Below are 12458 nucleotides of genomic sequence, written 5' to 3'. Positions count from 1 at the left end.
GAATTTGTCAGTATTAATCATATTTATATCTAAGCAGGAAGTTCTAGAGAGACATTATTGTTTTTATTGCAGTCTTTACAATAAAATTTACAATAGTAGATTGTAAAAATGATTAAATGACCACCGTTACTATTTTATTTAATAAAAATTTACTAATGTTTATAAAAAGCATGAATAAAGAGTAATTTTATTAAGTTTGAGCTGTATAGCATGGATTAAACGCACCTGGTGTTAATATTTGAACTGAGAAAAGGGTCCAAATGATAGATTTCATTTAAGTGAGTCAGATATTTTGTCAGCCGGCCGGAGCCCAGGGGGTTTTATTTCATAAACTTGAAAATATTTTATTTTGTTATTCTATACTTTGTTTATTTACTCGGTCTTTATTTTGATAATCGCTCATGCTTTTCAAAGTAATTTCACTAAATTATCCGGCTTTAAATAGAAGAAAATTAAGAGCCATTTTGGAAAGAGGGTCGAACCCATTTTCAAAGGAAAATTTTCTAAAAAAAAAAAAAAAAAATCGAACAAAAGTTTCCTTGATTCTTATTAATGATAATAATGTAAATAAATAGTTAGTTAGTTATTATTGTGATTTTAAAATTTATTTTAATCAATTTTCACTCAATTCGAGAAAATCAATGCCCGCGAACATGAATTTAATTTATCAAACTGATACAACTACCGCAGATGCATTTGCAAACTCTCCACTCACCATTTATATTTATTATCCTAATTAATTTATATAAATGAACCTACATTGGATAAATTAAAAACAGTTTAATATTAATCCAAAAACGATTCAATAAATTTTAATGGATTCAATTAACAAATTTTACTAAGTGGAAATGAAATAAAAGTTACAAAACAATACGCTGGTAGTAATGGTTATTAATGTACGGGCATTCATTAATTTTATGTCGGCAAAATTAACGCTCGATGAACGGAATTTATACGTTTATATTTTTGTTATATTCAATTGAGAGGCGGATTAGTAAATTTTGATTTTATTTATTTTTTAGTTCAATTTACGTTTGAAATTTTTTTTTTTTTTTTTACAAAATAATTTAATCTGACTCTAAAAATATTAAAAAAAAAAATACAGCAATTTAGTATTTATCTTTAATCTACTAATTTATATTAACCGAAAATACATTTTAAAAAAACAGCTGGCGTTTTTATTTTATTGTCAAGTTGCATCGCAGAGAGGGATTTAGAATTAGACATAGATAGGGTTTTTTGTCATACAAGACTTACGAAAAACAGGGATTATCATGTCTGTGGTAACTAATCCAGAAAGGAAGTGCTTGCAAGCGTACTAAAAGACTCAAATCTTTCATTCTTTCTTTCATATGCTTATTATAAATATAAGGTTGCCCTAAAACATTCTTTGTTCAAATATTTACAGAAGCCACTTTTTATTAACATACAACCCTATAAAACAATTATTTTAATAATAAGAATATTAATTAAAAAATCTTTGTAAAATAAATACACAAAAAAAATTTTTTTGATCAAAAATTAAATAAAATTTATTAACTTTAAGAATAATTTTTTAGTTCAACAATTTTTCTACTTAATTAAAGAAAATTAAGCTCTTTATATATTTTTTTGAGTTGCAATTCTGCAAGCGAGAATTCTGAGCGACTTTTCGCCACCTAGCGGCCGCCACGGGAACTATTTTTCCAAAATTTTTAAATGATGCACAAAATTAATAATTTCTTAATAAAAATACTTATCAAGAGTGAGAAATAAAAAATTTCTTAAAGAAAAAAAGTCTCATTAGTTTAATAGTACGAATTAAGAAAAAAAAAAAAAAAAAAAAAAAAAAACTTTTTTTCCCCTCCGGGTGTAAAGCGTCAACTTTAGCCCCGCTGCGCTAAACAAAGTTTCCGCTTTACACCTTCGTCAGGGAAAAAAATAGTATACACTCCTCGGGAAGTAAATAAGAAAGCCTCAGATCACATGTTTGTTGACCTCGGCTTCGCCTCGGCCAACAATTACATGTGATCTGAGACATTTCTTACTTTACTTCCCTCGGTGTGTAATATACTATTTAAGAATCTAGAGCATTAGATTAAAAGTAATCATAATTCGAGAAAAAAAAAACGAAATAAATGTCCGTTTGTTATCAAATGAATGTCCCAGGAATGTAAATGAGCTGCTAATATAAGAAACGAGGTTGAAAGCGGAGAAGCGACGAAAGGGGAGGGTTAATAAACAATAGGGATAAAAAATAAGTTAAAATAAGTGTGGTATACTTAATCTCTTGAGAAAAAAGACTAAGTAGTGTTAAATTCTCTTAAATTTATACTCCCGGTGAATATTAAAGACATTCTAACGGTTGTAATGCCGTATAGCACATATTTATGTATAATATAGTGACTGGGGAATAAGCCAACAAGTTAAGCTCGAAGCTCAGGAGTATGATGTCGTGCAATGAAATGAAATATCACGATACGCTGGGGGTCGTTGTTGGCACACCATAAGCACAAGTGTCACGCGATCTATCACATACTTTCTGGGTGTACTGTGTACTCTGTACTGTGTACTATGTACTATGTATTGCTGGTCTATTGTGTATGTTTAACACACACAAAATACTGTATAGATACTCTTAACATTGGCATGTTGTTATTTCATGTTATTATAATTATCTTTACTTTTTAATGAACCGTCGACAGTTGTGACCAACCCCTTTCTGGATAAAGAATTACGATTTATGTGTGTGGTCAATGGCTAAATGCTTAATAACCATGCACCATTTGTTATTGTTATTTTATTATTAAATCAAGAAAGGTAAATAAGTTTCAGGTGATTTATTGCAGAGGTTTTGAATTTTTTCCAAAAATTCAAAAAAAAAATTAATTTAGGTTTTTTTAAAAAAATATATTATTAAATTTTTTTTTAAGGAGATCCAAGTACCCTCCTAGTGTAATATTTTAAATTAATTAATAACATTTTTGAAGAAATTTTTGAAAAATTTTCTCAGTAAATAATTATTAACATTTAACTTTATTTTATTTTTATTATTCATTTTTTTTTTTATTTTTATTTTTTATTTTAATTTTTTTTTTGTTATTGATTTTTTTATTTTTTTTTTATTGATTTTTTTATTTTTTTTTTTATTGATTTTTTTATTTATTTACTTTATAGTCAATAAAAAAAATGAAAAATTATTGTATAGCCACTTAAAAAATATCTAAAATTCGTAAAATATCAATTTTAATAAATTTTGAAACAAAAAAATTTTTAAAATGTTCGTAGTATGATTTACATTACTTGATATTTATAATAATTAAAAAAAAAAAATTTTCCCGTGCTTCAATCATGAATAAACGAGCTTAATACCATATCTGTCTCTAAATACCTTTTTTCGTTATCATAAAAATTACCCGTGACATTTTGACACCGAATAATTATACATGAACGGAAGCAAAGTGAGCAGAGAGAAAAAAATGAATAATAGCCTGATAGTTTTATGTTTATTACGGATAAAGTCGGTTTTTAATTTGGAAATGGGTTCAGTATCAAAGTATCCTTCGCTCGCGGAATTATTTAATCTCGCGAAAATTTCGTTAGAGTAATTGAACTCTTTTTTTTTAAATAAAAAAAAATTTTTACAAAGTAACTAATAAATAAATTAAAAAAAAAAATATATGTTGCGACATTTTTCCTTTTATGTTTCTAAATAATTAATAATATATAAAAATTTTTTTTTACGTGAAAGTATATTTCATAGAAAATATGTTGAAGTGTATTATTAAAATATAATACTATACAAATGTCTTATTACGGATATTTGTACATTGAAAAATAAACAACGTCAATAATGACACACATATGAGTAAAATATATATAATAAGAAGCAAATTATTATAAATAGACATAAGGATAATTTTATATATTATTGCAAGGAAGGAAATTTTCTTTAATCATTACCGTGAAAATAACAGTACGCTAAAAAAAAAATTTTTTTAGAAAAAAAAATTCATTTTTAATGACAAAAAATAAATTTTATTTTTCAGTTAAAGGATTTATAAATTTTTTATCAATAATAATGTAAATGTTCCCATCGAGTAAAATAAATAAACCACACATAATAATATCCTTAAATGTGAAAATAATTGGTACCGATAAAAAACGTAATAAATAAATTACCAATGAAATTATCCGGTTAATATCTCAATTTAAATGTTAAATAGACGTCATTAAGTAAAACATAATACACAATATCGTCTGGATGTGAATTTCGTCGAAAAGGATATATGCTTGCTTGTTATTCGATGATTAACGAAGCCTTCGAAACTACAAATTTCCGGTGTATTACTCACTTACATACATACAAACCTCATTTCGCTTATAACCTCATCACGCCGTGTACACACACAATACACATTCGATTCTCCTTTAAACGGAACGCATTTTATTTCCAAAAAAAAAAAAAAATTTCTTGAATCCGGGATATTTAGGTTTAATTGCACCAAGTAATTTATATTTTACCCGGTTACCAATTGCGAGTAAACTTGTCGAGGACTCGGAGGATATGTGTGTAATTATGTGATGATAAACTTGTATTAAGAGATAACGAGGCTTTAGCATCAAACATTGAGAGCAAGAGCTACGAAAAATTCATTATTATGTGACTCTTTTTAATTACACGGGTAATAAATAATTTTTTTAAAGAGATAATTTAATTACTTCCGTTTATTGTTGATTTATTTTAATATATTCTTAATTAATCTCGAAAAATTTAGAAAACATTTTTAGACAGTTAATTAATTATAACTAGTAATATAATTTTGCTTTATTAAATAATGACTTTTGTTAAAGTGCACTGTAATTTTTTTAATATTAAAGTTTTTTAAAATATAAGCTCATCTTGATGTTACACTCATCAAGAGCTTTCATTTGAATGCCCACATGGATTTTTTTTATATATTTTTCATATATACATATATATAAATATATAAAATATATGAAAAATTGATGTGGGTACTCAAATGAAAGGTCTCGATGAGTGTAAGCTCAGGGTGAGCTTAGATTTTAAAAAATGTCAATAGTTCACAAGATAAAAGGTCATTTCTTATATTACCTATCTAGAGAATTTTTAAATGCAGCTTAGATTTTTAATTTTAATTTGTTGAATAATAATAATAATAATAATAAGAATAATAATAAAAAGAAAAAATATAGAAGAGCTATAAGCTGGAGGGCTCGTCCCGGCATCGCATCATTAAGTGCCTGTTGAACCACATTGTACCGAACTGTGAGTTTAGCACAATTTATCGCTTTATGGACCAGCGTGCACTCTCTACTTCGAAGTATCCTCTTCTACAGCCCGTCTAATAGGGTATTGCCGTTGTATTGAAGTGATAAAGAGCTTGAAGAAGTATTTTCTCCACTACCACTGGTACTATCTACCCACGACTGTCGCGATTCACCTTTCTCAGGGGTTAAGTGCCTCTTATGATTCACTCCTCCCCCCCCCCCCCCCGACCCACCACAAATTTATCGTATCAATATCAACCGCGTCATTTTAACGAAACAATCTAATCGTTGATTTCTATCATATCAATTTAAAATTTAAGTTTCTTAATTTACGAAAAAAAAAAAAATACACTTTACTCCCCAAAAAATCCAATCTAATTCGTTAGTAATTTAAAATTCACCAGAATTTCCCGTAGGAAATCAAAGCGTTATTTCTCCTTGACTTTTCTAAGACTAAAACAGGGCAATTCGTTGAATAAACAAGATTAACCATTAAAAAAAACATGAATTCTCTTCTCCTTATTCTTAATCCGTCACATAAATTTTTTATTAAAAAAAAAAAAAAAAAAAATCAAGCAAAATGGAGAGTTAAAATAAACAACAAAAAGCAACCTAAAATATTCAGTCACGATCGACTTGAAGACATCTAAGGCCTCACGTTCATGATAAATGTCATAATCAACCCAGCTCTTCATACATATATACAGCACACTCCTTACAGCCGGTAGCTTTCTTATCCGTTATAACCTCCGCACGACGTAATAAATAAACCTATTCAATTCACAACCAATGGATATTTAATACAAAAATAGCGCGAAAATCAACCAACTTTCTGAAGAAAAAATCGTTCTATTTTATTAAGAAGATCCATGTGAAGTAGTCAATTTTTAAGACTTCCTAAAAATTCTTAAATTTAATCTACGTAATCTAATAATTAATATTAATAATAAAAATTAATAAAAATCATATGACCTCCTTTTGGTCTAAAAATATTAAATGCTACCAAGATACAAGATGGCGATGTTATAAAATAACGATAATAAATCTTAGCTTATTAATTTAAAGAGGAAGCCACGAGAGGCGCTGCATTGTTCGGCCAAAAGAGTGGAAAATTTTAAAAATAAAAAAAATCAAAACGAAGATGGGTCTCGGTTTATTTTGTCGGAGCTCGTGAGTCGTGAGGGGACCTAACCTCGACTCGCTATCGGCAAATCACCGTCCATCTTAATTATCACCCTGGTGGCTGTTCTTGGGAGCTTGGTTACGATGTTATTGTATATTGTGTATTGTATATTGCATGCTCTGAGCAGTATGGGCCCTTTAAGGCCCCAGGACACACCGAGACGATATATCACGACCACACGGCCTTCGAGATCCACGGAAATTGGAGTTTTGATGATGGGTGGTCTTTATAAACCTTTTTTTAGATTGTTATTATCAGAGTTTTTATTTTAATTGATTTTTTTGCGAACTATAATTAAAAATAAAAATAAAATTGAATTTTTTTTTTTTTATAAAAAAAAAATTATTTTAAGTTAAAAAAAATTTTTTTTATTCATAAAAAAATTTATGACAAAAAATGAATCAAAAGAAAATGAAGAAAAAAAATTATTATGACAATTGTAACTAGTAAAGACGTATTTAATGCTCGGAATAGTTAATAATTATTATAATAGGATAGTAATTGTCAACAGCGCGTGCCGAGGAATGCTTTATTGGCTACAAGAGACCCAATGGTTTAAATTATAGGTTTTGTTTTACGCCCATTGTCTGGGCGGTCATAACCAGCAAACTTTATGTACGTAAGAATTAAGTAACACTCCTTAAAGCTATACATAGTACCTCGTCTAAGGTTATTACGCTAATTTTAAGTTTATGACCCCGTGGGGTCATAATGTGGATCCCGATGCTATTCACAATTAGACTCTCGTATTTCATAAGAAAATCCTCAGTTTTTTAAAATTCTACAACAAATTAAATTTTGCTTTATTAAATAATAAATTTTGTTAAATTGCACTGTACTTGCTTAACTATCGACCTTATTGTTAAATTAAAAAAACTATCCAAGTTTTGAAAAAAATAATTATTATACAATCTCTTACTCCTCAGAATACTATATTGAATTTTGCTTCCTTTTTTTTTCTCGAGCCGTCCGATACCCAAGCTAAGAATTGTTCTTCATGCATTTTATTGTCTTACTTTGATCGTCTTCTGTCTCAGCTACGAAACTTTTATAATAAAAGATTCACTTATAATCTTTTATTTTTCCCGCAACCTTTTTTGGCAAAGTCTTATTTATTTTAATGCATATCTAATTTTAAATCGACTATTAAAATTTTTAAATTCGCATCCTCCGTCTCTTTAGAATATTTAAAAGGAATTTTAAATTTCTGGATCAAATATTAACATTTTTTATTGCTAATATATATATTTAAAAATTCAAGTTTCTGCAAGTGGAAACTTTAGGCTACATTTCGCCACCTATCGGCGGTTACAGAACTATAACTGAGAATTTAAAAATTGTCGACTTATTTTGTTAAAAATTTAAATTAAAAAAAAAAAAATTCTTCTATACTCACTTAAGTAAGCCCTTGCCGTCTGAAGAAAGCAATAAAACAAGCAATCAAAAAGCGGTAGAAGAAAATCCACAAGAATGGGAAAAATTAGTCATGCAATAAAAGAGACGACACTGATGCAGATAATGATCTTGGCAACGTGAAATGCGTTTCGTTTGCCAGCAATCAAATACACGGACAACAATAACACACAAATGAAGAAGCCTCAGGATATTCTAAGTCGTGTTACACTATAAATTTACTTCTTACAACAGTTTGTATGCTAGTAACTACTAACGGCCACTTAACGTTCACTTTATTTATTATCACAGACACATTAATCGTCTTACGCTCAATGTCAACCCTAAACTCCTTTGATTCCCCCGTACAATACACCATCATTTCCATTTTTCCAAAAATGCCGACATAATACATGTTGATAAATTTCAGCTACAATTATTGTTAAAATTGACACAAGGTTTTTTAAAAATAAATTTTAGGGAGAATTTTCTGAAGATAAAAAAGAGATTGGTAGTCTTTATATTCAATTGTGATTTGATAAGGATGTAATAAATTAACAGCTAATCAGATTAGATCCAAGATCCAAGATCGTTCTCCTTTTGATTCGAAAGGGACTTATATTAAGAGAGTATTAGTGAAGTTAATTGCACTAGTGAACTAAAAACATCATGTTAAGTAATCATTTGCGAGGCTTTTGGTGTAAGGCTTCTTCAATGTATGTTGCGACGACCACCTGTGTGGTAATGCTATTAGAAGGGAGACAAGAGATTGTTGATGCGTTTAAGTGATGTTAATTGCATATTTAGAGGGATATAAGTGCACTTTATACGTTTAGAAAAATTTTGCCGCTTTTTACACTGATAGAAGGATTTGTTTATATTTAATAAGTCTTCTTATCAGTGTAAAAAAAAAAATTAACAACTTTAATATGCTTGGGCATCATGAGTCGTGCAATAACTAATAATTGTTGGGAGTTAAGTAAAAAATATCGTGATGAAATTGACAGAATAATTGATTTTAAAAAATATTTAGTCGGTTTTTTTTTGTTTCAATAATAAGCTGGTTTAAATTTTTGAGCATGTTAAAATTTGCGACGAAAATAAATTTATCGACTTACGTTTTATAGGAATAAAAAATAATAAATGTGTAAGGAGGAGGCAGAAGAGGAGCGGAGGTAATTGCTAGTTGTCATTACATGTTTTTAGTGTAACCCAACTCGACTGGGATACCTCATTTAGTATTTCATCCTTTCTCGTTATTATTTTTTTTTTCTTTTCTTCGTACTTTTATTTTCGCAATCGTGTTGTAACGGAGGAATTTCACCGCACGTCTTAGATGATCCTCAAGATCGTGACAATGTTATTTACCAGCATTATTTTAGAATATAATTGCACGGTGAAGCAATTTCTATTATACTCTGTACTTGTTTCTACAAAACAATCTTAATATTTTTTTTTTTTTTTTTTTTTTTTTAAGAACTTCAATTAATTTAAGTACTTTTTGCGTCGTATCTCAAGTAACTGATATTTATATCTTCACGGAAAAATATTTCTTTATAAAATTTTGTAAATTTTCATGTTTAATAAATATTTTCCATAATTTTAAGCAAAAGAATATCTAAAAAAAATTTTTTTTTCTTGTTTTGGCCGATAGTTAATTTATGATTAAGATTTTCATTTTATTTTTAAAATTTTAAATTTTAAATTTCGCGCGTAATTTTAAAATTCGGAAAATAGTTCCGTTGCGGCCGATAGGTAGCGAAAATTAGCTCAAAATTTTCGCATGCAGAGTGGTGGATCGAAAAAATATTTAAAATATTAATTTATTTAATAAAACACAATAAATGTTAAATTAACACATAAAAGTGTTAAATATTTAATACAAAAATTTTTAACATAAAATTTAATTTTTTTTTTGTTTTTGTGGAACAATTTGACGTAATTACAGAAACTGGAGCTTAGTACCGTAGAAAAATTAATTAACAACTTAATGAATTAATGAAAGTACTCTCGGAATCCATAAAAGAAAGGGATTGAAATAAAAGTAATAAGTAATTTGTAATTATTTGTCTGGCGGATGGTGTTTGGTGTCTGCTGAGACGTAACTAAAAAAATTAAAAGATAGCGCGTGCCTCCAGTCGCCAGCGAATCAGCTTCAGCTCAAGATGAGGAAATTAATCGATGGGTCATTTTTTTTTTTTGGAGCTCGCTGATGTTTTATGTTGTTAGAGTGCGTGAGAATGTGAGAATACTCGATAAGTGTATGTATTTATGTGGGGAGGAACGCAAAGGGTGGAGAGTCCAAGAGTTAATAGAAGAAGAGAATGAAGAAGAGGACGATCGACCACCGGTGAGACCACCGGTGATGCTTTTCGGATACGCTACTTCATTTACTTTGTTTTTGAACTTACCCGTACTTTATATGTACACATTCCAACATACATATGTAAGATGGCTTCGGATGTTGATGATATTGTAAAAAGTTTCAATGCATTTGTTTTCAAGTTAGTTCGAAGTGTGTTAAATCAAGTAAGTGTTGTTTTTAACTCGGTTAAATTTTTTTGATTCAAAATTATTTTTTTTTTTTATTATTATTTTCCTATTTAAAAAAATTTTTTTTTTAATCATAATTTTCTGTGGACAATAAAAGAGCAAAAAAAATTTTTTCAAAAATTTTAATGTGAAAACAGACATAGCTAAATATTAATTGAAAAAAAAAAATTTTATCAACATTTTTAAAATTTTTCAATAGTTATAAAAAATCATAATTAACAAATTAATAAACTTTTATGAAAATTTATCCCAGGATCTTATGAAGTATATATATATCAAAAGGGCTCCACGAAGTTTAAAATTTTTAAGCCAATTATTTATACCTTTCATGCAATTGTTTATGCCAACAAAGATTGGGAAAAAAATTTTTTTAGGCTAACAATTGATATAACTTTTTGAAAAATGGTGATTAAAATTTTTTTTCTTCAAGGCTCGATTCTTCCAAGTGTTAAGAAGATAGTAGAATTTTTTCAAATTTTAAAAATCACATTTTATGTTATAAAAAAATTATTTAAAACGAAATATCATTTTATATTGTTAATAAAAATTGCAATTTTTTACCTGCACCAAAATCCTTTAAAAAATTTTTCTAGACTTGTTGACAAGATTAATTGTAAAAATGTCATAATAAAGAAATGCAGCAAAAATTTTTTGAGCCTTAAAACAAAAAAAAAAAAAAAAAAAAAGTGTATCCTTTTTTTATAAGAATAAAGCTAAAGATACTTCCCAGATTACGTCAAAATATATCTCAAAGAAGAAAAGGCAAAAGATCTGTATCTTAAATATGACTAGCGAGAAATTTGGAGTCTAAAGATTAAATTGCTGAGAGCAGCAGTAAACTAGAGCAGCTGTAGTTGAAATGTCAGTAGAATGATGATACTAATAAGGTAGTAATAAGACGTACCTTCTTAATCTCCTTGTTGTTCTCCTTATTCTCCATCATCTTGTTGGTCTTGATCACCATCTTGTAGTTTTTCAGCCGAGAGACTCCTTATGCAATTTAAATGCGTAGATATTTCTCATCTCTGTCTTAATCTTAATTTCAGTTGGGCTTGTTAGCCTGTACCTGGCTCCTCAGCTCAGTCACCACCCAAAGCCCGTGATTATATGTTAGATTTATAAACGAGGGGCTATCCAAGCTGGGACAGGTGCTTCCGTTCTTACGTTTGTTTCCATTCGCGAGCTTGTTTCGACGTCACTGATCTCCACTCAGTGTATTTATGTGTAAAACCTTATCTCGAGCACTTGTTCCTTTAATTATTAGTTAAATAGGCTGTACTTACTTCCAAAATTCGAACACGCATCAGCTCTAACAAGCTTAAAGCTTTTTTCATTGCAAAAAATATAATAAAAAATTTTTTTAAAAATTTCCATTCATTAAATGTTAATTAAGGTCTGCAAATTTGTATTCACCAAATTTTTTATTCATTAAAAGTACAACGAATAAAGTTCAGCCCAAAAATGATAATATTAATTGTAAATTAGCATTTAAAAATCATTAAAAGCCCTAAAAAGATCGTCAAAGTCGACAACCAACTAAACTTAACATTAATTCTTTCTTTTAATTTATAAATATACATACAAAACAAAAGCGGTGTTTGCTTTTATTTTTATTGCATAATTTAATCGTTAATACCAAACCGGATCGGCTACTACTCGATCGGTAGATCGGTACTCGCCAATTTTTTTGACGACCACCGTCCTACCCTATAATTACTTAAAACAAAGTTCAGCGTTGAGAAGTAAATTGTTTTTAGTCCTTCTACTTCAACTTCTGCGCCTCCCCTCTCCCAACCTCCAGCGCCGGTACTGCTGATGGCCAAGACAACGGCAATATACCAAATTAAGCTGATTTACAATACAAGTTAACAATCAGCAAGTCAACGAGCCAATAACCACATTTTAAGTTTTTTTATCGTTAATTTATTCTTCAGATAGTTATAAAAGTTTTGAGACGCTTTTCGGTTTATTAAATCCTCCATTTTTAATTTTTTTTTAAAACCTTACAATTTTCTTGTAGTAACTCAAACTGTCCATTTTAATAACTGTTAAAGAAAAA

Source organism: Cotesia typhae, unplaced genomic scaffold, assembly GCF_013202065.1.
Source record: "Cotesia typhae breed Kobodo isofemale line unplaced genomic scaffold, CoteBio_Ctyphae scaffold_121, whole genome shotgun sequence".
Taxonomy (NCBI): domain Eukaryota; kingdom Metazoa; phylum Arthropoda; class Insecta; order Hymenoptera; family Braconidae; genus Cotesia; species Cotesia typhae.
This window is presented reverse-complemented; position numbering follows the sequence as displayed.